General features: G+C 47.4%; 1 long non-coding RNA gene across 1 annotated transcript in view; it reads right to left on the bottom strand.

Annotated features, from left to right (window-relative positions):
- Positions 1-1,977: 1,977 nt before the first annotated feature.
- The window catches only part of LOC113939165, a 64,215-nt gene continuing 42,532 nt past the window's right edge, over positions 1,978-23,660 (bottom strand). The window contains exons 2-5 of the long non-coding RNA XR_003525149.2: positions 14,623-14,746; positions 8,986-9,636; positions 7,240-7,396; positions 1,978-2,785 (exon numbers count right to left, since the gene is read on the bottom strand). This is a non-coding gene — a long non-coding RNA (uncharacterized LOC113939165). The remainder of the gene's footprint in view (positions 2,786-7,239; positions 7,397-8,985; positions 9,637-14,622; positions 14,747-23,660) is intronic.

The following is a 23,660-nucleotide window of genomic DNA, read 5'->3' as shown; positions in this document are numbered from 1 at the left end:
ATGATTTGAAATGTTTAATTTGCGGGGTTAAGACAAACAAACAAGAGAGAATCAAAATACAGGCAACTGGAGTTAAAGCATTTTAGGTCCCTGGAATTGTGTAGGAGGGATGCGGAGACAGAACTCGTGGCTGGCAATTATAACCTAAAGATGCGTGATGCATTTCTAGGGTTGTTACAAGAGAATAAAAATAGCATGAATTCTAGCTTCCAAACTAATAGAGGATAAAATGGAATGGGGAGAAACTTCCATTAATACAATTGGAAGAAGGAAAGGAAAAAGAAGGAGGGAGGGAGGGAGGAAGGAAGGGGGGCGAGTTGGGAGGAAGGGACTTGTCCAGAGAAGAAGTGACTTGTCCAAGGCCACACAGCAAGTTAGAGGTAAAGCAAGGACTAGGGTGCTCTCTCCCCAGAATGGTGCAGCCTCCCTCAGTCTACGTGGGGATTATCAGAGCGGGAATCCCAACCCTGCTTTCCCAGCTACAATAGAACCACATGCTACCACTCAGGAAGCTCATGGAAAGGTGTGTGATAAGTCAGCAGACACAAGGAGTAGTAATGATCATCTCTGTGACTAAAGTCATTAACATAAGTACAGGGGCTTACCATGTAGGCTCCCCTCTGTGTGTAATTCATTAGATGCTCACAATAACCCCATGAGGTGGGTGCTGATAACATACTCGCTTTGTATATAAACCATCCAAGGATGAGGAACATGAGGGAAATTTCCAAGGTCACACAGCTGGGAAGTGGCAATGCAGGAACCCAGACAGTGTGCCTGCCCTACCTCAGTCCTCATGGTTGGATGCTGGGCTGAGCCTATAAACTTCTGTGTAGATTGTAGAAGTGGGCAGTGTACTGGAACGATCCTAAATAGATCCTGTCTAAAAAAAAAACCCAGCTACAAAGGACACTTTTGGGTGATTGGGGAAATTTGAATACGAGCTCTCTATTAGATATCACTGTAACAATATTAAGTGACTCGGTGTAATCACAGTAGTAGAGTTATGCAGGAGGACAGCCCTGTTCTTAGGAGACAGATGCCAAAGTAGGTAGAGTGGAAGTGTCATGATGTCGGCAACGTTCCAATGTTTTGGAAGTATACAAAGAATAAAGTAAATATGGCAAAATGTTAATAATCGGTAAATCTAGGTAAAGGATAGATAAGTGTTTCTTGTTGTATCTGGTTGTGTTTAGAAACCATCCCCAAACTTAAAACAACAGCTACTTCTGACTTTTTTGCAAGCCCCTGGGTCATTGACTGGAAATTCCCCAGATGTGGTCTGGCCTTGCTTATGCACCTGTCAGCAGCTAGTGGGTGGGCTGTGGCCTGGCTGGACGAAGGTGACCACGGCTTGCACATCTCAGCTCTCCTCCACGAGTCCCTCAACTCCCGCAGCCAGGCTGGCTTGAGAGTGTCTTCCCAGCAGTGGCAGGAGTCCAAGAGAGGAAGAGGAGAAGGAATGCACGCTTTTAAGCTGCTGCTCACATCCGTTGTACTGCTGTCCATTGGCCAAAGCGAGCCACGTGGCCAAGCCCAGAGTCAGCACTGGAAGACACTTCCAGGGAGCATCACATGGGGAGGCAAGCATGGTTAATGCAATCGACTTGCCACAGTTGTATTTGTCTTAACTTTTCAATAAATTTGAAATCTTTCAAAATAAGAAGTTAGAGGGATGTATTAGACTACTCTAGAGAAACAGGACCAATAGCATGTGTATATATATAAAAGAGATTTATTATAAGGAATTGGCTCACATGATTATAGAGGCTTGAGCGGTCCCAAGGTCTGCAGCCAGTAAGCTGGAGACCCCGAGAGCTGATGGGCTACTTCCAGGCTGAATATTGGCAGGCTTGCATAGCCAATGTTTCAGTTCAAGTCTGAAGACAAGAACCGGGGCACCTGGGTGGCTCAGTTGGTTAAGCGACTGCCTTCGGCTCAGGTCATGATCCTGGAGTCCTGGGATTGAGCCCCACATCAGGCTCCCTGCTCAGCAGGAAGTCTGCTTCTCCCTCTGACCCTCCCCCAGTTTTGTGCTCTCTCTCTCTCAAATAAATAAATAAAAATCTTAAAAAAAAAAAAAAAAGCAAGAACTGATGATCCAGCTCAAGGCCGTCAGGCAGGAGGAGGTCCCCCTTACTCACAGAAGGGTCAGTGTTTTTGTCCTATTCAGGCCTTTACCCCATTAGGGTCAGTCCCAGCATACCGAGGAGGGCACTCTGCTTTACTCAGTCGAATGTTACTCTCTCCAAAACACCCTCACAGACACACCCAGAACAACATTTGACCAAATATTTGGGCATCCCATGACCCAGTCAACTTAGCACATGAAATTAACCATCACCAGGGACAAAAGAAAAAAAAAGTCAATCTAATCCTTCACTCCTCTGCTCTAAACTCTTCGCTACGTTCACTAGAAGGCAGGTATGTACAAGGATGTCCACTGCGGCTTTGCTAGTCAAAACCCCAAACGTGAGACCGCCATGATGTCCATCAACATCATCATGGATCAATAAATCATGACGTATTCCTAACATGGAATCTAACATGGAATAACAAACTGTGATGAAAAAGAATGCACCAGTACACACAACAACACGGATGAATCTCATTGATGAGTGAAAGAAGGGAAAACCGCATGCTGTACGTTTCCAATTACACGACGTTCAGGAAGAGAGAAACTTGTCCATAGTGGTTATCTTCTGGAGCCTTTGTTGGGAAGGGGCTCAAGTGGTCTTCCTGGAGTGCCATAAATGTCCTCGATCTTGATCTGGGTGGTGGTTACCTGGATATGTTCATGTGAAAAAAAATGTGTTAAGTTGTACACTTCAGATTTGAGGGCTTAATTTTTTGTTTAAAGATTTATATATTTGAGACAGAGAGAGAGCACATGCATGTGAGGTGGGGGAGGAGGAGAGGGAGAGAGAATCTCAAGCAGACTCCCCTCTGAGCACAGAGCCCGATGCGGGGTTCGATCCCATGAGCCTGAGATCATGACCTGAGTCAAAACCAAGAGTCAGATGCTCAACCTACTGCGCCACCCAGGAGCCCCAAGACCTGAGAGCTTTATACGTTATATCTCAAAAAATGTAAACACACACACATACAAACCTGGTTTCTTGGTCCTTCCTGAATAAGACCTAGACTCCTTAACACTCAATTCAATTCAATGGAGCACACATTTCTTCTGCTCTCTCTAAAGTGCTGGGTACAGCAAGCAGGGTGGCCTTCTTATCACCCCCTGCCCAGTAGAAGTCTTTGATAAATATGCATTGAATCCACGTGGGGACCTCAAGGGCCGGGGACCGTGAGTGTACCCGGGCATCAGATGGGCTGTGGGGTGGCATCCTGGCCCCTGGTCTCCTTCCAGGCCCTCTTTGGTGCTTGCACAATGGCTCCGTCTTGCAGGGGTGCCTTCTGCCCCCCTCATCCGCCAAGGCCCCCGCCTGCCCCCTTTCCTCAGCACTGCACACTTTACGGCCATTGTCAAACATAATGATTCTTACCCTGGAGAGAAATTGGGTTCCATTTCATGTTTTATTGCCTCAAAAAGGACATTTTTTACCTTCCTGCAGTCTGTACCCAGCAGGAACAGGACGATAAATCTCAGCAAAGGTTTCCACTGAGATAGATGGTCCAGCAAGAAGACCACGGTGCTCCGGGCAGGGAGAAATAATAAGCCCTTGCACCCACTTTGCCACCCCACACTGGTGCCCTGTGCCCAACACCGCCTGGCAGCCTTGGCACTGGGGTGGGGGAGGGACTCCAGCTGATAAGCAAAAAAGCCTGAAAGTCCAAACTGGCCTCTCTCCAGCCTTGCCACCTTCATTCAGAAGAAGGCTCTAGCCCAAGACAGAGAACGTAGTAGATGGTTTGTCACACACTTTTTGTGTGCAGCCCAAGTATCTCCTCACGTTTCATTTGCAGCAGCTCCGTGCTGTGCAGGTGTATGTAGGACTGAGGTCATGGAGGTCGGGCATGCAGCTGGTAAAGAGCAAGCTGGAATTTGAACTTGGGTCTTTTGGGAACCCGTTCAAGATGCTCCTGACCATGGCTGCTCCTCAGTTCCCCAGGAGCTAGCCCAGGAAACCAGAGAAATTTTGGCAGATGGCAGCAGGAGTCCCACAGCCGCTGCTGGGACTGCTTTCGCCCCAGCCTCCTCGGCTGAGGGCTTACCCCAGGAGCTCCCCTGCACGGCCTGCAGGAAGAACGGCACCCGTGTGCACTTGCCCTCGGTCACCATGTGACTTGGATGGACCTGTTAGCAGGTCCCCAGAGAGGCTGCTGTCTTGTACAGGGTCACACGCTTAAGGACGGAATCAGGACTAGAACTCAAGACCCATGACTCCTGGCCCGGGGTCTTTCTTCTTTTTTCCCCAATTTTGTTGTTGTTGTTGTTGTGGCAAAATACACGTAACATAAAATTTATCATCTTAACCATTTTCAAATGTACAGTTCAGTGGTGTGAGATACATTCATAATGTTTGGAACCCCCCACCATCCATCTCCAGAACTCTCTCCATCTTCGTAACTAAAACTCTGCCCCTGTGAAGAAATAACTCCCCTTGTCCCCCTCCCTTGGTCTTAGCTGCCACCCTTTTGTTTCCGTCTCTGTGAGTCTGACTACTCGACATGCCTGAGGGAAGTGGAATCACACAGCGTTGATCTCTTCTTGACTGGCTCCTTTCAAAGTCCCAGTATGATGTCCTCAAGGTCCATGCACGTTGGGACACCCGTCAGGATGTTCTTCCTCTTCTGGCTGAATAATATTGTAGTGTATCTATAGACATCATTTCGCTTATCCATTCAGCCACCGATGGACACTTGGGGTGCTTCCACATTTTAGCTCCTGCTAATAACGCTGCTATGAACAGTAATGTACAAACATCTCTTCAAGACCCAGGCCTTTCTTCTGACTTATCGCTCTGCCTCACTGACGTCTTCCAACTATTTATTATCATTCCCTTCTAAGACATGAAAATGTGTAGTGTACCCATTGGTTATTTCATAACAAGATCCCGAAATCTACCACTCACAACATAAGCCAGTCGCACCATACCACCCACTGAATGACTCCATTTCTGTGAAACCTCCAGCACGGGTAAATCCACAGAGACAAAAAGTAGATTCATGGCAGCATGGGGAGTGATGGCTAAGGGGTAACTCTCTTGGGATGATGAAAATACTCTGAAATTGATCGGGTTAGGGATTGCACAACTCTGTGAATATACTAAACGATGTTGATTCAGACACGTTAAATGGGAGGATATTACGGTATGTGAAATATATTTTAAAAGCTCTCAATAAAGCTGTTAAAAAATCTGTTAGACTCTCAGCCCGTTTCCTTGCCTGTAAACTGGGGATTTGCGAGAGCCATCTCATCGCCACTGTTATAAAGCTGAGTTAATATGTGAAAACCTCCCCACCTAATGTCCCACACGTGGGAGGAACTTCCCACTCTCCAGTAAGGGTGATGTTCCAAAGAGCACCACTCAGTCATTAATTCATTCAACAGCACTGCTCACTAGAATGTTCTCTGACAGAGGAAGTGTTCTAGCTCTGCACTATCAGGCCCACAGCCGCCAGCCACATGCGACTATGGAGCACTTGAAGTATGGCTGGTGTGACTGAGGAGCTGGATTTTTTTCTTTTAATTAATTTACACTTGAATAGCCACGTGTGGTGAATGGCTGCCACGTTGGACTATGAAATTCTAAGCAATGTAAATTAAGGGGCCCACCAAACAATATCCCTGTTCTCGTGGAGCTGACATTATGACACACAGACAAGTATTTATAAAACATAAGGCTGGAAAGGGCTATGTAGAAACATATATTAAGGTGGGAGGGCTGAAAGGCCGGGGGTGGGGACTATTTACACAGGGTGGTCGAGAAAAGCCTCTCTGAGGAGGTGACACTTGAGCAGAGACCTGAAGGAGTGAGTGAGCCATGCAGCTGTCTAGAGGAAGAGAATTCCAGGCTGAGGGCACAGCAAGAGCAAAGGCCCTGAGGCAGGAACTTGCTTGTTGAATGCAAGGAAGAGCCAAAGGGCCAGTGCAGCTGGAGGGCAGGGGAGTGGGGGTGAGGGCAGAGGATGAGTTCAGAGAGCAGGAGGGGAGCCGATCCTGTGGGACCAGGGCCCGGGGGGAGGGACTTGGTGGGGCTGTGAGCAGAGAAGGGACATAACCAGCTTAGGTTTTAGCAGGAACCCCTGGTTGCTGGGCAAACAATAGGCCAGAGGGGACAAAGGTGGCACAAGGGAAACCAGTTAGGAGGCCACAGCCATACTCCAGGTGAGACTCAGTGGTGGCTCTGACCAGGGCAGACAGGGGCCAGCAAGAATTTGTAGGATTCTGCTTGTTCTTTGGAGGGAGAGCTCACAAGACTTCTTGAGGGATGGCATGTGTGTGAGAAGAACCAAGGACAGCTCCGGGGTTTTAGGGCTGACCACCTCGGCAACTGGGGATGCCATTCACGAAGGCAGGGAGACTGGGGTGGGGGTGACGGAATGCAGTTTGGATCTGGTAAGTCTGGGAAGCCTGTCGGGAACCCTCAGGGTAGGCCCGGGAGATGGGAAAGCTCCAGGGTCCCTGATCCACACTCCCAGGACATTGGGGGGTCCAGGCCTGACCACAAAAGCACTTCCTGAAGATGAAGAACGGACAGCAGTAGGTGAGAAGAGCCCTGTGTCCTTCCCCCATGGGGAAGAGGCAGTGCGGCCCTGCCTCAAGCAGGAGGCTGGAGTAAGGCCTCGCCTCATCCAGCACAGCTGCTGGGCCTCTCCAGAAAAGCTTCCGCAGGGTTCTGGGGAGGCTGTGTGGCTGGGGCAGACACCACTGCTGGACAGATGAATGTGGACAAAGGCCTTTCAGGAGCCAGCACCCGGAGCTGGGGTCCTTGACATCTTGGCTGCAGGGGTGAGGCACCAAGCACCTGCTTTCCCAGGATGCCCTGGAGCTGGGAATGGACCCTATCACAGCTGAGATGAAGGATCCCAAGAGCCTGCTTGCTTGGTCCTGGGAGGGCTGGAGGGAGAGGAGACCAGACTGTATCCAGTTGGACACAGCACTTGAGGCAGCCGTCGGGAAGGAGCGGGGAGGGGGTCAATGGCTGGGAAGATGGAGCAATAGTCCCCTGCCCCCACCATCATCCACTGCCTATGCAGCTGACTCTGCCCATGCTGAGAGCCCCCCACCACCACAGGCCATTGCAGAGACCCGAACATGCCAAGGAAATGTACCTGGATGGAAACTTCTAGCACTGCAGACTTGGAGTCGCCCCTCCGCAGGGCAGCCTTAGTATTCCTCAGCTTCAAGGACATGTATGCATACGTTCAATTAACACATGTTTCCTGAGGACCTCCTGGGTGCTGGTCACTATAGGCACTTGGGATACAGCTGTAAACAAAATAGACAAAATATAGTCCAATGGTGGGGGTGGGGCAAGAAGGAACAGATGATAACGAAATAAAACATAGTAAGTAAGTAAATCAGATGGTGTCCTAGAAGAGGGTACAGGCCCTGAAGGGGAAAGAAATGCGGAGTAGATTTAGGAGGTTGGGATTGGGGTGAGCAGTCGTCACTTCAAATAGTGAGGATACAGGAGGCTTCTTGCAGAAGGTAATCCCTTCTAGATCCTTAGGATCTTCGAATAATTAAATTGACATAAGACAGATTAACAGGAGGAAAAAAAATTTCATATATACGAGAGCTCATAAAAATAGGAGACTCAAAGAAGTAACCAAAGCAGGTAGGTTTTATCCATTTTAGACAAGGAAACAATATATTTTTGAAGAACTGAGAAGACAAAAGGGTTCGGGCTTGGGGTAGTACGTTGGAGAGGAAGTAACAAGGTTTGTTTATATGGCCTTCTCAGCCCAGAATTCCCATCTCTGGGGATAAGGACATCTCTCTTTCTCCTGGTACAGAGAGGGTAACATTCCCATGGGAGATTATTTCTTGCTTTCAGGGGGGACCGAGGAGGATCAGAGTGTCCTTCTTATACTGGCTGTTTCTTAAGTAACTTTAATTTGAAATAATCCATATACCAAAGCAGCAAATCTTGGGGCGGCCTGCCCTGGACCCCATCAGTTCCCTGAGTCTCTTTAGGACACACTGATGCAGGTGGGTTCCCAAAGTGAGGCTCCGACTGCACAAGCAGTCAGGTATTTAATAAGAGGAAATTCTATGGGCACAAAAGAAAAACAATGCTTAGTGACTGGAGCAAATTATAAACCAGTTTCTGAGTTTTGAGGGTAGCCAGTTGGGAAGATTTCTAGATGTCAGGCTTGAAGCATTTTCAGATAGAGTAAGGGCCGGCAATGGCCTCTAAGAGATTTTCCTAGTCTGTAGTGTGAACGTCTCTGGGGAACTTTCTGAGTGGCACAAAGATCTTCCATACTGTCGTGGTGGTTTCTCTGAAGTTTATATCCAGTTGTCAAGTTAGCTTGCATGGCTTCGGAAAAAAGGCTGCATTAGTTTTCGATGATTCCAAGTACGAAGAGTGGGAGAAAAATGGAAAATACCAGTCTAGAGAGTCGTAGCCAGATATTGGAAGAAACTAGAAGATTTAAGATCTAGTCCGGATTACAGGCAGAAAACAAAACCTCAAAGACAATGAATAGCCCTGGAATCAGATATCCACAGGGTGTTACAGACTTTTGCTAAAACACAATATTTCTCTCTACAGTTACCCCCATTTTTATCAGAAATGATAAAAGACAAATTTATTTACAAAATAAGTCTCATCTTAATAAACTCAGCTTGATTATTTACATAAATGCGGCAAGAATATATATTGACCATGTAGAATCTTTTAAACTGCTTTGCTAGAACTTTTATAAGGAATCTCAGATTGGACTTTTAAAAGCCTCTCAAAGCTCAGAAGTCGAGCCAATACCTACGGACTTTGGTGAATTCCTCATCTCCGGTTCCCCCAAATATCCTGAGATTCTTGCACCTGCCAGGAAGTGACCTTCCTTACTCACCTGGTAAGGTTGCCGGGAGCCCTGTAAGCAAAGTGCCAAGGGGTTTTATTGGCTCTCTTTAGTCAACCTTAGTCCCTTCAAGCTGTCTGGTCACACCCGAGCCTTTGTACATCTCTCTTGAATATGACCTTCCAGTCAAAGGCTTGGTAATATAACCAATGTTTCCAGTTGTGTCCTGTTACGAGGAGAACAGATTCTTAGTGAACTTATGCAAATCACCACATTGCCATAAAAATAAAAATACTCACTGAAGGGTTTCTGAATTCTGGAGGGATCTGGGAAAGAGAAAAAGATAAATGTTTCATTGTTGTTCAGAAAGGCAGATTTCCCCAAATTGCTCTGAACCATAGATAGCTTGAGAGAGAAGAGAACACATTTTCCTTAAATCTGGGAGAAAAAAAACATTTTTAAAAATCAACAATGTTCCAAACAAGCAAAGAACATTATAATCATCCTCATCAGTTAATTCAGCCTCATGTAATTGATTCTTGTTGATCTTTTGTTAGAAGTCATGAAGACATTAGTTTCTCTGTTAGGAGTCTGTAAATTCTTACCCAGTTCAGTGGCATGATCTGAAAGTTATCAGAGAGCCCCTGTCAGAGTCTTCCCTGTGAATTTCTCTGAAGACCAAGCACTTCTGCAGGAACAAGCCTGCGAAAGCATCAGAGATAAACAGTAACTGTGAATGACAAAAAAAGACTTCAACATGCCGGTGGCTAAAGATCTGATTAGAGTTCATTACAGTGCAATGGACAAGGAGGTTTGGTTCTTTCTGTGACATGCAACACTTTAAGATAAAAACTAGAATCGTGACTGATGACTTTATACCAGGACCTATCTGAATTTTGGGAACTTCATACAATTTCTAGAACACCGATGAGTAACTTTCACCCACAGACTAATAATCTAAGAAAGCTTATCATCACTCATTTGACAATGCTACCCACATAATTTAACATACCGAATAAGCCTAATTAGTGTAATTCCTTGTGTAAGGAAAGAGAACAAATCTTTTGAGATGTTCCAGGGACCCTTTGGAAAATCTCAAGTAACTTCCAGGTCAAAAGGCTTTATTTCAAATTTAACTTTGGGGAAGTTTGTCAAAATACCAAAAGGTTTTAAAACACTTGGTCAAACAGGATCATAGGTTACTATGAAACAACTTAGCTATCCATTTAACCATGGTGACAATTAAAAACTTTGCAGGTACACACAGAAAGTTAAATAGTTATAAGTAAAACTTAGCTCTTTTGAAAGAGAAGAATCGATTTCATTTTTTTTTTTTAAGTAATCAAAGATCTAGGGGACGCCTGGGTGGCTCAGTCAGTTAAGCATCTGCCTTCAGCTCAGGTCATGATCCCAGGGTCCCAGGATGGAGCCCTGCATTGGGCTCCCTGCTCAGCGGAGAGCCTGCTTTTCCCTTTCCTTCTGCCGCTTCCCCCCCCCCACCCCCGCACTCGTGTGCATGCTCTCTCTCTCAAATAAATAAATAAAATCTTTAAATTAAAAAAAATCTGATAAAAGCAACACAAGAAATTATTTTGATAAAACACAAATCCTTTGCTTTTTCAGACAGATTACTCAAAAAATGAGGAAAACCCTTTTATAATCTCTTATCAGGAGCAAACCAATAGTCCAAGCAGATTTTTCCTTCAAGCGGATGGAAGAAAATTAAGTTCTAGTTTTACATAAGTACACTATGGATATTAAAGCTTATTTTTAAAACCCTTACACAAATTCATTCAATTTTATCCTGCTTGATCACACGTAAAATTTCTTCCCCAGGATTCCTTTTTTACAACCTTTTACAACTTTCTACCTTAGCTTGTCCCTTATTTTCTTTCCCATTCAGAAATAACCAGTTTTACTTTAAGACAAAATTACTTTCTTTTCCCTCAACAAAAATGCATCCCCATTCCTCATACCTTTTATTTCCAAAAACGCGTATCTTACATTCCTTGTATATAGAGATGTTTCTCTTATTATTTCTAGTAGCTTTATCTTAGCTCGGATTCTTAGCCCTTAGACACCTTAATTTGTAGTAGAAGTTAAAAAGTAAGCGATTGTGAGATATCTGTTACGCCATCATTCTTTCTTTTTTGAGCGAGAGAGTATGTGGGGTGGGGGCGGGGGGGAGCAGAGGGAGAGGGAGAATCTCAAGCAGGCTCCACACTCAGTGCAGAGTCTGATGCAGGACTCAATTTCATGACCCTAAGATCATGACCTGAGCCGAAATCAGAGTCGGCCACTTAACCAACTGCGCCACCCAAGCACCCCAGGCCAATATGCTTCACAATTTCTAGAAGCATAGGATTCTTCACAGTTTAATTTTTCAATGGGTCATAAGATGCATTCACAAACGGATCCTCTGTGACAAGAGGTCAAAAGTAAGTGAGCTTAGACTTGTGTAGCAATCGATGTTTAGTAGTTTATCTTATTTGGAAATGATCTAGACATTCCGTGAATTCCCAGCACTTAATTTTACTTAGCAAAATTCTAAGGGTGGAAGTCATCAAAGAGATTTGGGAAACTATTTAAGGAGATGTGTCGTAAAACAATCATTGCTAGAACATTCACCTGAAAACTCTTATATACGTCTGTTTAGTTCATTTGTTCTTCACAATCATACTTAGATCACCCACAATGATTTCATGAGACATTAAAGCGGTTAGCCGTAATTTCAAGTTATTTGTCGTGCTGACAAATTTTATAACAAAGACAATGAGCTTATTTGACTTTCAGGAAATCTAGGTAAAATAAAAGTATTATGCTTAATGCCAATAACTCTAAAGACATGTCTGTATTAATTGAATCAACAAACTTAAAGTAGTTTCTCTTTACCAAAAATTATCCTAGATCATGCCAACTTGAAAAACAGTTGGGTTAGCGTCTATTCTATTTCTGAGGTTTAAGAAATACTTAATTTACAAGCACTTATTTTTAACCCAATTACATAGAGCTCTATACACTCATTCTGGGAGTACCATCCGGAGGGAGAAAAATCTGATTTATAATGTACACAATAAGCATGATGGACACACAGACACACAGATGTCATAGCTTTCATTCCATCAAGCCCAGAGCATTTGTAGAATACTCCACAAAGCTCGCTAGTATGATACAAAACTCAAGAGTTTACAAATAATCGTGTCTCTGCCTGGGGCGGAATAAGTTAAGATAATTTGCCTAAAAGCAAAGATAATTTGCTTAATATTTGTAGAGAAGTCTTAAGATTTGTACTTCTTCTTGATGAGTAATTTCAAGGAGGCTGTGATCTAGAGTTTGGGCAAGAGAGCCCTTCTAGTAGTTTGTATTTTTAAAAGGCCTCTTTCCTTCTTTCTTTTCTTTTTTCTTCCACCTGGACAGAGTTTTAATGACCTCCTGGGGTGTTTACATTCCAAAGACACAGTAAGATTTACATCTTCAAGGGACAGAAAGAGTATCCAAGTTTTTCCTAGGACTTTTGCATATATATGTCTCTATTATCAGATGTTTAGGGTAATTCCTATTTAAAATGTTCTTTCCTTTTTTTTAAGTGCAGGACAATTGTTCTTCCAATGTCCTGAGTTTTTATAATATCTGCAAATGCCTGGAGGCAATTAGGAAAGCCTCCGAATCGATTTTGAGTTGCTTTTCAGAGTTACGTTTTTGTTTTTCTAAACCGTCAAGTCGTAAATTAAGAATTGTTGATCTTCACTCTTTTTTTTTTTTTGGTCTTCATTCCTGTAAGACATCTTCAAAGAACTGAGTAGTCTCTTCCATCATTAGGCTTAAGCATTGATGTGCTTGCTGAACCACACTCTTTTGAATTAACCTTTTTATATCAGGGAGAAAATTTCCAGTGAAGATGGAAACTGAAAGATAACTATGTTTTGCTGTCCAGGGGACATGAATTCTTTGGGTGGGGGTTTAGAATATATCCACAAAGGACCTTGCCTAGGAAGACTTGAATCTGGCAGAGACTGATTATAAAGTCCAGCAAAACAAGCCTTATTGTCCATCCCAGGTGCTTCTGTTAAATTTATTTCCTGGCTTTTAGCATTTGCATGAGTAACCTGTATACCCTGAGCCTGGAGATTAGGCTGGGTTGTTCTCTGTAAATCTTGAAGGAAAAGGGAAGCTGAAATAAGCAGCTGATGTTTAAAGGATTTTCTAGGAAAGGTGGAGGAGTTTGGGGGCTGGGGGGAATATGCTGAGGAGACAGGGAGGAATTTTAGGACAGGGAATTTATGTTGGATGGGGAGTTCACTTTTTATTCTAATTTCTGTTCTTTCATCTTGTTGAAAGGGAGTCCCTAAGGCTAGCTCTTACGTTTCTTTGTGTCTACTTTTTAATTTGGTCTTTCCAAAGGTACCAATAAAACGATTGTTTAGGATGAGAGCTCTCTAAAAGAATTTTTTTTTCTTTCAAATATAGCCAATTCAAAGGATCCATTGATCCTTTGGTCATCGATGAATAAGATCTTATATTCATCTCAATAACAACTCAAACCAATAAACCTTTTCACGGCTTTTAACCAAGGATGCAAGTGGTGTCCCACAAGACGGGTGCAAAAAATGCGGCCCTCACGAGATCCAGAAAGTTCACTCCCAGAACTAGCCCAAGAAAGGAAAGGCATTGAGGGACTCTATGTTTATTTTTATTTATTTATTTTTCTTTGTAAGAAACTTTCCTTTTTATCGACAACGGAATAGGTGGCTTCGTTCCTCCATCTTTAGGGACCGAACGTCCGCAGTGAAGTCAAACTCATTGTGCCCCCGACACAGGTCCGGAAGCTCATTGACTCCTTCTAGTTCCGGTTCCACCGCCAACACCAGAACACCTTCATCCATTGGGTCCCATGATAGCAGGGGTCTGGGCACCGGTAGAAGGAGAGTGACCCCATCCTGCCTGCCTGTGCCCCAAAGCCCCAGTTTTGTAGGGGCTCTGCCTCCCCAGGTGGGGGGAATCTCTGTTTTTATTTTATTATTTTTTATTTATTTTTTTTAATTTTTAATTTTCCCCCTGCCTCAAGAGCTCTTTTTTTTTTAAACATTTTTTTGAAGATTTTATTTATTTATTTGACAGAGAGAGAGATAGCGAGAGCGGGAACACAAGCAGGGGGAGTGGGAGAGGGAGAAGCAGGCTTCCCGTGGAGCAGGGAGCCCGATGTGATGCGGGGCTTGATCCCAGGACCCTGGGATCATGACCTGAGCCGAAGGCAGACGCCTAACGACTGAGCCACCCAGGCGCCTTGCCTCAAGGGCTCTTTAAAGGGCTGTTCCAAAATACAGGGAATCACGTTGTCCACCTCCACCCCTTTGAACAGAATAAGGTGCCTTTACCAAGCCAAAAGTTCACCTTCTCCCCCAAACCCCCACCACTTTTTTTTTTTTTCAAATACATATGCATCCTCTCGCTGGGAGAACCAGAGAGAATATTCTCACTGGTCATAAAGTAGACAAAAGAAAACAACCACCATCTCTGGGAGGGAAAGGGATCAGTAGTAAATAAGTGTACTCATCACCAAATCCTTACGAGAGTCGCCATACCCCAGGAACTAATTCCACAAGCATTTTCCCCTACTAATCTAAATTTAGAAAAAGAAAGACCCCTGCAGACAGAGGTCCTGGAGACTGATGTGGTAAGAATTCTTACCTTGTCAGAAGCACCAGGTCTCCCAGCTGCTGCAGCCCCGGGCGAGCAGACTGTCCGTGTCCTGGCCAGCTAGCCGCATAGGGGAGAAATCTCCCCTTCTTGCCTTCCAGATCCTTAGGCTGATCTAATAATTAAATTGACATAAGGCAGATTAACAGGAGAAAAATCAATTTTAAAATAAATAATAATAAGAGAAGCATCTGGCTGGCTCAGTCTGTAGAGCATGTAACTCTTGATCTCGGGGTCGTGAGTTCAAGTCCGGACATAGAGCTTGTGTGTGTGTGTGTGTGTGTGTGTGTGTGTGTGTGTGTGTGTGTGAAAATCTGTTATAAGTAAAAATATGAGACTCAAAGAAGTAACCAAAGCAGGCAGCTTTTAATGCCTTTTTTTGACGAGGAGACAATACATTTGTGAAGAATTGACAAAAGGGGTTTGGGGCTTGGGGTAGTACGTTGGAGAGGAAGTACCAAGGTTAGTTTGTATGGCCTTCTCAGCCCAGAATTCCCGTCTCTGGGGATAAGGAGGTCTCTCTTTCTCCTGGTTCAGGGAGGGTACCTCTCATATGGGAGATTATTTCCTGCTTTCAGGACAGGAGAGGATCAGAGGGTCCTTCTTATACTGGCTGTTTCTTAAATAACTTTAATTCAAAATAATCAAAATGCCAAAGTGGCATATTTTGGGGAGGCCTGCACTGTATCCCTCAAGAAGATTTGAATGAAGACCTGAAGGAGGTGAGAGAGGGCTCCTGCCCAGGGGTGCCCCCTTCTCTCTCACCTCCTCACGCCCTTCCCCTCCCTTCCCCGCTGTCCGCCCTGCACTCCTTCCCACCTGCCACTCCCATGCCTTCCCCTCGCCCCCCTGCTCTCTCTCTTATCTTCTGCTTCTTTACCCTCCTTCTCCCTCCCGAGAGGCCGGGTAGAAAGCAGGATAGGGAGCTAGGGAGGAGGGAGAACAGCGAGGAAGAGATGGTGGGGAGCAAGCCCGTGCTCTCATAACACCCCCCCAAACTGGGCCATGGTGCTCTCTGTGCCCCCAGAGGAAGGAAAGGAGGTGGAGCAACAGTGCGGTCCCTGGGGGGTGAGGGGTGGGATCCTTGTCCCCAGACAGGGCCAGAGAGGCTTTTCAAAGAGCTAAGATAGATGATTTTGTGGGGATGGGGAGACATGCTGCATATCCCCCTCTAGAGCCCAGCCAGGTAGAGAAACGGGCATTCAGTCACCAACTGAGGCCACAGCTTGGTGGATTTTCTCTGCCACCCGGTTACTCGGTTATTCAGATTTGAGAGCGGGGTCTGCCCTGGAGCTTTGTCTCAGGCCCAACACAGACATTGCAACCGGGACCCGTCCATCTGGGAAAGAGGCCTCACAAAGACCTCCCCCACTGCCCAGTGCCGGTAACTTCCTGCCTCCCCTCCCCAAGCCCACCCCTCCCACCCAGTAACCACCAGACCCTGACACTGCGACCCAGGGCTGCCTGTAGGGGCCGGGGGAGGGCGCAGACAGAGCAGTGTCCATGGAGCTGCTCCCTCCCCTTGCTGTGCTTTGGCTTTACTATTTCAAACTGGCCACCCCACCTCTGTGCTTCACAAATCCTAAAATCTACATTTCATACACAAAATTGGAGAGGAGGGGTTGGCCGACATCTTCACATTTCCTGCCTGGACACGGTGCCCAAGACGGGGTGTGGATGGTTTAACGGGGCGTCCCGACTCCCCCAGAGAGCAGCCCCAGGCTGACATGGGGCCACTCCCGGCTGACCTGCTCAGCCCCCAGGCTCTCTGCCAAGGGGAGGGCGCAGGCTGAGGAAGGCTTGACAGTCTCCTTCTATCTGGAGGACAGATGGGATTTTGACTAGTCAGGAAGCCTCAACAGACGCTGGCCAGCCCACCCAGCCAGGTCTCACCCTGTGACCATCATTAATGCATCTGGGCAGGGGCAGGTCCACGTGAAGGAACCCATAAGCCCCCAGGCCTCCCTGAGGCTCTCTGCTAAGTACAAAGTTCTGGTTTGATGTGGCTGCTGCCCTGGGGTCCCCAGAGAGGCCACTGCCCCTGGCAGGAACCCCACACCCAGACAGAAAGCAGGTAGCAGAGAGAGAGGGGCTGAGGGCTGTGGGCAAGGTCAACCAGGCAGACACCTTAGTGCACTGGGGTGCCCCTGCGGACAGGTTCCCTCTGGTCTGGGGAGAAGTGGGGGGGCGGGTAGAGGAGCAGAGGACGGGGGTGGGGGCGGCCAGGAGGAACAGGAAGAGGGGACACTGGAGAGGTCTGTGAGCCTGGGCTGCTGTATCTGATGTTTTCACCACCTACACGTGCTGAGCTGCAAGGGGAGGCCAGGGAGCCAGCCGGGTCCTGGCAGGTGGGCTGAGTCCTTGGGGAGCTGGGAACAAAGAGAATCATCACTGTGGCAACCACATTCCTTCTGCTGGAGAGAAGGGGCCTGGATGAGGCACTGTTGTCACTGTGACCCATGCTGGGGCTGGAGGGAAAAGGAGGGGGCGGCTGACAGGTCATCTGCAGCAGAAGAGAATGCATCCTGTCAAGGCAACAGGAAACACACAGGAGAGAGACAAGGACATTGCTCTCTCCCGGAGCGTGACAGCCGTACAATGGTGATGGTAGTAAATACTTCCCAGTGTTGTTGTAAGGATTTCATTCGTTTATGTATGGGAAGTTCTTGGGACAGTGCCTGGCACTGTATGCGACCAATTAACACTAGCTATTATCATGATCAATATCACAAGGTTCTGTATGTATTTCAGTGGATGCATTGTGTGGGGTGTACATGGTATATGGGTGTGTGTGTGTGTGTGTGTGTGTGCGCGTGCACTCACTGAATTTGGGTTGCACGTTGGGTCTGTGTGTCTGTAAGTTGCACAGTGCATGTCACATGGTTGTGGTGTGTGGCGGTTTGGTGGGTGTGTAATGTGGGGGATGTGTATATTGTATGTTCCCTATGGTGTGCTTTATGTACTGTGTGAGTTGGGTGGTCTGTGGGTCGTGTAGAGTACATACATGAATGCCCTGCCCTTGAATTGGTTCAGATTGTAGGAAACCCAGCCTCCAGGGCCTCCTCTGTTCAGGGCCCAGCCAGACCCAGAGTTTGGATAAGTTCTGAGCTGTCCATCCTTTTTTGCAGAAGCCCCTTGTCAGGCAAAATGGTCCTAATGTACAACTCTGCAGGGCCAACGCAGGGGACCCAAGATGACCAGTTTCCCAGGGGATTGCCCCACCCTGGGGAAGGGGCAGAGAAAGGAGGGGAGGGAGCTGAGGGGTTCTCGCTGCCCCACAGCCTGCCTGGGAGAGCAGCCCCTCCAGCCCTCCTGGACCTCCTGACCCAGGTCAGGCCACTCCCGGGGCTTCAAGACTGGAGCACTACTCGGAGAACAGGAGAATGTCACCAGCTCTGCTGGAGGGACAAGAAGCAGGAAGCAGGGCTGGTGGTGATGGTTGTCAAAAGCCAAGAAAGGGAAGGGGAGAGCTGAGCTGAGTCACAGGCTGTCCGGGGAGCGGGACAGGCACATGGCTCCAGCTGCTTCCTCTAGTGGGACTGGGAAGGATAGGGGAGCTCTCCCAACATTGAGCACTTTGGGGATGAGCTAGGCCTGGAGCCAAGGTTGGGCTAGAAATAGGACACCTGCTGGAGAATGGCTGTGGGATTAGGGCACTCACATAAGGAATTGTTCCCTCCCTCCTGCCTCGTTAAGCAAACCAAACACTTGTGAAACTCTGCAGACAAAGTGCCTTGCCTTTAGCATCTCAGATAGATTAGACCCACATGCTGCCCACCTCCCCTTCACGACTTCCGGTGCCTTGCGCACCTGCCAGACCCATTTGCCTGCAACACAGTGAACACTCCATGCTCTGGCCTCAGGCCCTGGCGAGTGTTTCTACCTCTGCCAGGTATCCGTCCACTTCCCCCACCAGCTTCCTCTCCTCCTCCAGGTCTCAGCTGAAAAATCACCTTGTGTTGGAAGCTTTCTAAGACCCCTCTCTAAGACTACCCCAGCTGGAACAGCTGCCTCTCTGTGCTCCTAGGGACCTGACTTCTCCCCTCTCCCAGCACATCTAACTCGTGTTATAATTGCCTGTGGGCCTGTGGGCTCCTTGAGAAAAGGAACTCTCTTATTTATTTCTTTATCTCTCGTGCCTGGTAGAGTGCCAGGAACAGGGAGCCCCCCAGTAAATGTTGGCTCAGTGAATGGATGGGTTTTTGGGTGGACGGATGAATGGGCAGAATTTTTGCAATGAGTGTTTGCATTGTGGAAAATATGCTTTCAACTTATGCTGATGGCATCCCCTCCAGTGCTTACATGATTCCCTAGATGATATTACCAAAATATGACACTGAATCCCTCTTCCCCACAGGAACCAGAGAAAGCCAGAGTCCAAAGGCAGAGGGGAAGATTGACACTTTGGGGCTGGAAATTTGCAAGTCACAACCCAACGCCTTGAGCTGCAAGAAGGAACATCCAGAGCAGAAAAGAGAGCCATGCAAAGCAGCTTAAACCAGCCAGTCCACCCAGATGGGGCCAAATGGATGGGAGGGTCTACAAGCCAGCTGCCCACCCTGCCCACCGCTATTCATAGACCTTGTTTGAATCTAAGGCCAGGACACGTCACCCTCCAAGGTCAGCAGAATTTACATCTAACAACCAAGAACAGGCAGAGGTACCATCTTCAGAGATGGTGGGTCAGAGCTGCAGAAAAGAAAGGAGGCCAGGTGGCTCCTGCATCCAAATGGAGGGCAGAGAGTGGCTCTCAGGCTGGGGGGCACATCTGAAAGTTTCTCCATGGGACTGGAGAGTTGAGTCTAACCAACTATGCTATGACCTACCTATTGTATGCAAGAGTGTTTCTCCTTTGCTGTCCTGAAGAGCGGGGCCACCGAGTCTGACAGCATGAGGATGCTGGTTGCTTAGGCATGAGGTGAGCCTTGCTATGGGCAGGAAGTATACTCCAGGCTCATCCCTGACCAGAATCAGACACCTCCCAGGGCATACTCTGCTGGTTCCATATTAGCTGTGACCTCTGGGGAATTCCCAGTCCAGGTGTCCTAGATGGTGGGTGAGTAGGAGTAGGAGTCGGGGTCACTGGAAGGGCTTTTTCTCACTGTAGATTGACCAGTTGGTGTATTGGGTAGGAATAACATTCAGCCACCAGGTATCAGACCACCATGAACTAGAGCCTCAAATGCGCAAGGGTTTATATTCTCATATACAAAAGTCCAGGTGTGTGTATTCAACTATACCTCAATAATAAATAAGGTTTTCAAAGAAAGTCCAGATGTAGACAGTGGAGAGCTGATAGGGTCTCCCCATGAATCCTCAGGGACCCAGGATCTTTCTGTTTCTTCAAGGTTACCTCTTAGTCCAAGATAGCTGCTTGTGCTCCATCCATCACAACTACATTCTGGCAGCAGAAAGGAGGAAGAGAGAAAAACAACAAAAGGGACAGCCCTTCTCTTCTAAAGAGACTTCCTAGAAGTCCAGTCTATCACTTATGCTTACTTCTCACTGGCCAGAACTTAGTCACATGGACACATCTATCTCTGGGGACTTTGATTGGTATAAGTTCCCTCGAGAGCCTTGGGGAAACTGAGAACATGGAGCATCTGAACCTGGAAGCCTGAGAGTAGATCATGGGTCCCAAGGAGCCCCTGTCTTTGCCAAAACCCCCCAGCTAATAAGTGAAATAGTCAAGATGACACCAGGTCTGCCTGTCATTGCAGCTCATGCTCTTAGTTGATATACCACAAGGTTTCCTCAAGTCCCAGCTCAGCTTCACCCCCTTACCAGCCATGTGGCTCTAGTCCTCTGAGCCTTGATTTTTATGCCTCTAAAATAAGAATCATATTAACACCCACCCACAAAGACTTGCAGAGCAAGACAGATAGGCCAAGATCATGTTCATATCAGATCAAGAAGTCAGGGATCTGAATCTGTTTAATCTTGAGTTGAATTCAGAAGAAAGGGGCTGGACCCTGCCACCACCTAGGTCTTGTCACAGACTTTTCTGATGGAAGAGTCTATGCTACAGCAAAGGGGGAGAGGGCAGTAGAGCCCCCTGGAAAAGTCTGTTCTACAACACAATGAAGGCAGCATTGCCTGAAGTTCTCATCTCCAAGATATGTAAGCAGGATCTGGTGCTTCTCTTCTCCAAGATACTCAGAGAATCTGATGGTGCCCCCTCGCCATCCTCTGTCTCTGGCCCAAAGCCCCTGGCCCCATGACTGTCAGCTGGTCCAGAGAAGAACAGACCACAGAATGAGGTTGCCCATTGCCATGGAAACCAAAGCCAGAGCCCAGCACCCTGGAGTTCCCAGGCATATAGCAGATGTGCTACCTCTGGGTTCCAAGTCCCCAGACAGCCCTCCCACACAGCACACAAGCGCGCGTGCGCGCACACACACACACACACACACACACACACACACACACACACTCCCCAACAGTCAGCTGGCGGGCCCAGTGGACTGGCAGCCATTTAATTGGGCCAGAGAAGCCAGTCCCTGTGGTGAAGGACAGCAAAGGACAAGACTGATGAAAAGGAGCCAAGACAGGCCACTGAGGACAGTCCTTGGCCATCACACTCATGAGGCCACCCCCAGCCAGTGCAGAGCGAACTCACACTGCCATGCATATAAGCCACAACACCAGCAGAAAGCTCGGGCCTCCAAGAGACAAGCGGGGTTTTGCAATTTCAGTGTCGTAACTGATCCAGGCAAGGATCATCAGTGGATGTGGTAGTATATTCAGTCTTGCAATATCTCTACTCATCACAAAAGGGAAAAGACACCTTTCCAATGGAGAAGTCTGGCATATGCCACCTTAACCATGTGATCAAATGGAAGGGTCCCTCAAAAAAGAACGAATTAACATTGTGTGTCTTTCCCAGTGATGCACTAATGGGTACAGGACATGTCTCATGCAGTATTCTCGATGAATCAAATCAATGGAGGAGACAACCATGCATATTCATACTGCGGGGCATTTTACAAGACATCTGATACGGACTCTTCAAAATGTCAATTACAAGAAAGACCAAAAGACTAGATTAAAGGAGACTAAAGGGACATGGCAATTAAATGCAGTGCATGATCCTTAGAGGGGAAAACAGCTATCACAGACATTTTTAGAACAATTGGGGAATCTGAATATGAGCACTTCATCGGATATTATTGGACCAGTGTTAAACTCCTAGGGTACGATAACTGTAACATTACGGTAATGTCAGAGAAGGTCCTTGCCCACAGATACGTGCTGATGTGTGTAGGGACGAGGAGTTGTGAAGGTTGTAAGCCACTCTCAAATGATCAGAAGAAAACAGAAAGTAAAAGCAGCCAATGTCAAGAATCGGTGAGTCTGCGTGAAGGACATAGCGATGCTGGATGGACTGCTCTTTCAACTTTTCTGTCCGTTTGAAATTTTCGAAATCTAAAAATAAACACTTCAGAGGAAAAGACTCTAAAAAGGAGTCAAGTGACTCCACGTCCTCCCCAGTTTTTCTGGGCATTTCTGTGGCAGGGGATGGGGGCCTCTTCCATTTTTGTCCCGGTCACTTGGGCTCCAAGCTCTGGCTTCACCCAGATAAGTTGTTTGTGGACCGTCTTGCCATCCTACCCGGCTTTTCCGGGGTTTTACGCTAGGTCTCCCTCCTGGATTTCGAGAAATTTAGCCCTTCCAGGGAGCTTTATGATGAGTGACCACCGTATTAAAGGTCTGGGGGTAGAGGACGTGGGGAGGGCAGGAAAGTGGGGACCTGCCTTCCTTTTCTTAAACCTTTGTGCTTCTCACCACTCACTCATTTTGCAGCCCCCCACCATGCGCGGCTTGACTGTCCACTCGACTCCCTACCTCTCTCCTCCAGTCCTTTACTCCTTATTCCTCTCTTCTGTCCTGGGGCTTTGCTATCTCTTTGAAGGACTCTCCCTCTGGCCTGAGATCCAAGGACTAGCCCAAGCTGGGTAAACAAGGAAGGCTCCCCCGTAACTTTGGCACCCAAATTCCTCTTGGTGAAGCCAGGTTTAGTCTTCCATACCCTAAACTCGACCCTTTAAGAAAACTCAAGGGGCTCCTGGGTGGCTCAGTTGGCGTAGCATCTGACGCTTGATTTCGACTCAGGTCATGATCTCAAGGTGGTGGGAATGAGCCCTGCATCAGGCTCCACGCTCTGTGGGGAGTCTGCTTGAGATTCTCTCTCTCCCTTTCCCTCTGCCCCTCCACCCCCCCACGTGTGTGCGCACGCGCGCACGCACGCACACACACACACACACACACACACACACACACACACGTGCACTCTCTTGCTCTCTCTCGCTCTCTCTCTCAAATAAATCAATAAATAAAATCTTTAAAAAAAGAACAGCCACCAGTCTTTGAGCACAAACCACAAGCTGGTCACTGAGCCAGGTACTTGGAATACATCGCTTCTAACATCCCCCACAGCCCCATCTGAGGGGCTCGGGGGGGGGGGGCACCAAGGAATCTGGGATTCAGGATGGTTGATGAACCAGCTACCAAATGGAGAGATGTTTCCCGATCTGGGCCTTTTAAGATGCTTTCCAACTTGGTCAACGAGTGTTTCATAGGCAGATGCTGCACGGCTTGCCAGAGGTCGCACTACTCATCTGATCAACAGAGGTGAGGCTGGGATGCAGGAGGCGCACCCCCAGGCCTATGTCCTCATCTACTGGTCCAAACTAGGCACTGTCCCTCCTGCAGAAGGACAAAGGCCTGCTCTTTCGAGCGATAGCCGGAGAGAAGCTCATGTGTCAGAGAGGCCTGGAGAGGAGACTGGCAAATGGCTATACATCCACTCCAGTGACTCCAGGTGAGGTGAGGAAGACAGTAGGTGGGGCTGGGTCAGCTGAGCCTCCTGCTGCACGAAGTGTCTTTGGGTCCCAGGCCTTGGGTAGAGCTAGCACGTGGAGCTGGGAAAGGGTCTGAAGGGACTAGGGTGGTGGGGAGTGGACAGAAGTTATAGAAAGAAGGTCCAGGACTGTGGGTTTGCTCAGGTCCCCCAGTCCAGAATGTGGATA

The sequence above is a fragment of the Zalophus californianus genome, chromosome 4, assembly GCF_009762305.2.
Source record: "Zalophus californianus isolate mZalCal1 chromosome 4, mZalCal1.pri.v2, whole genome shotgun sequence".
NCBI classification, from domain to species: Eukaryota; Metazoa; Chordata; class Mammalia; order Carnivora; family Otariidae; genus Zalophus; species Zalophus californianus.
This window is presented reverse-complemented; position numbering and strand designations above follow the sequence as displayed.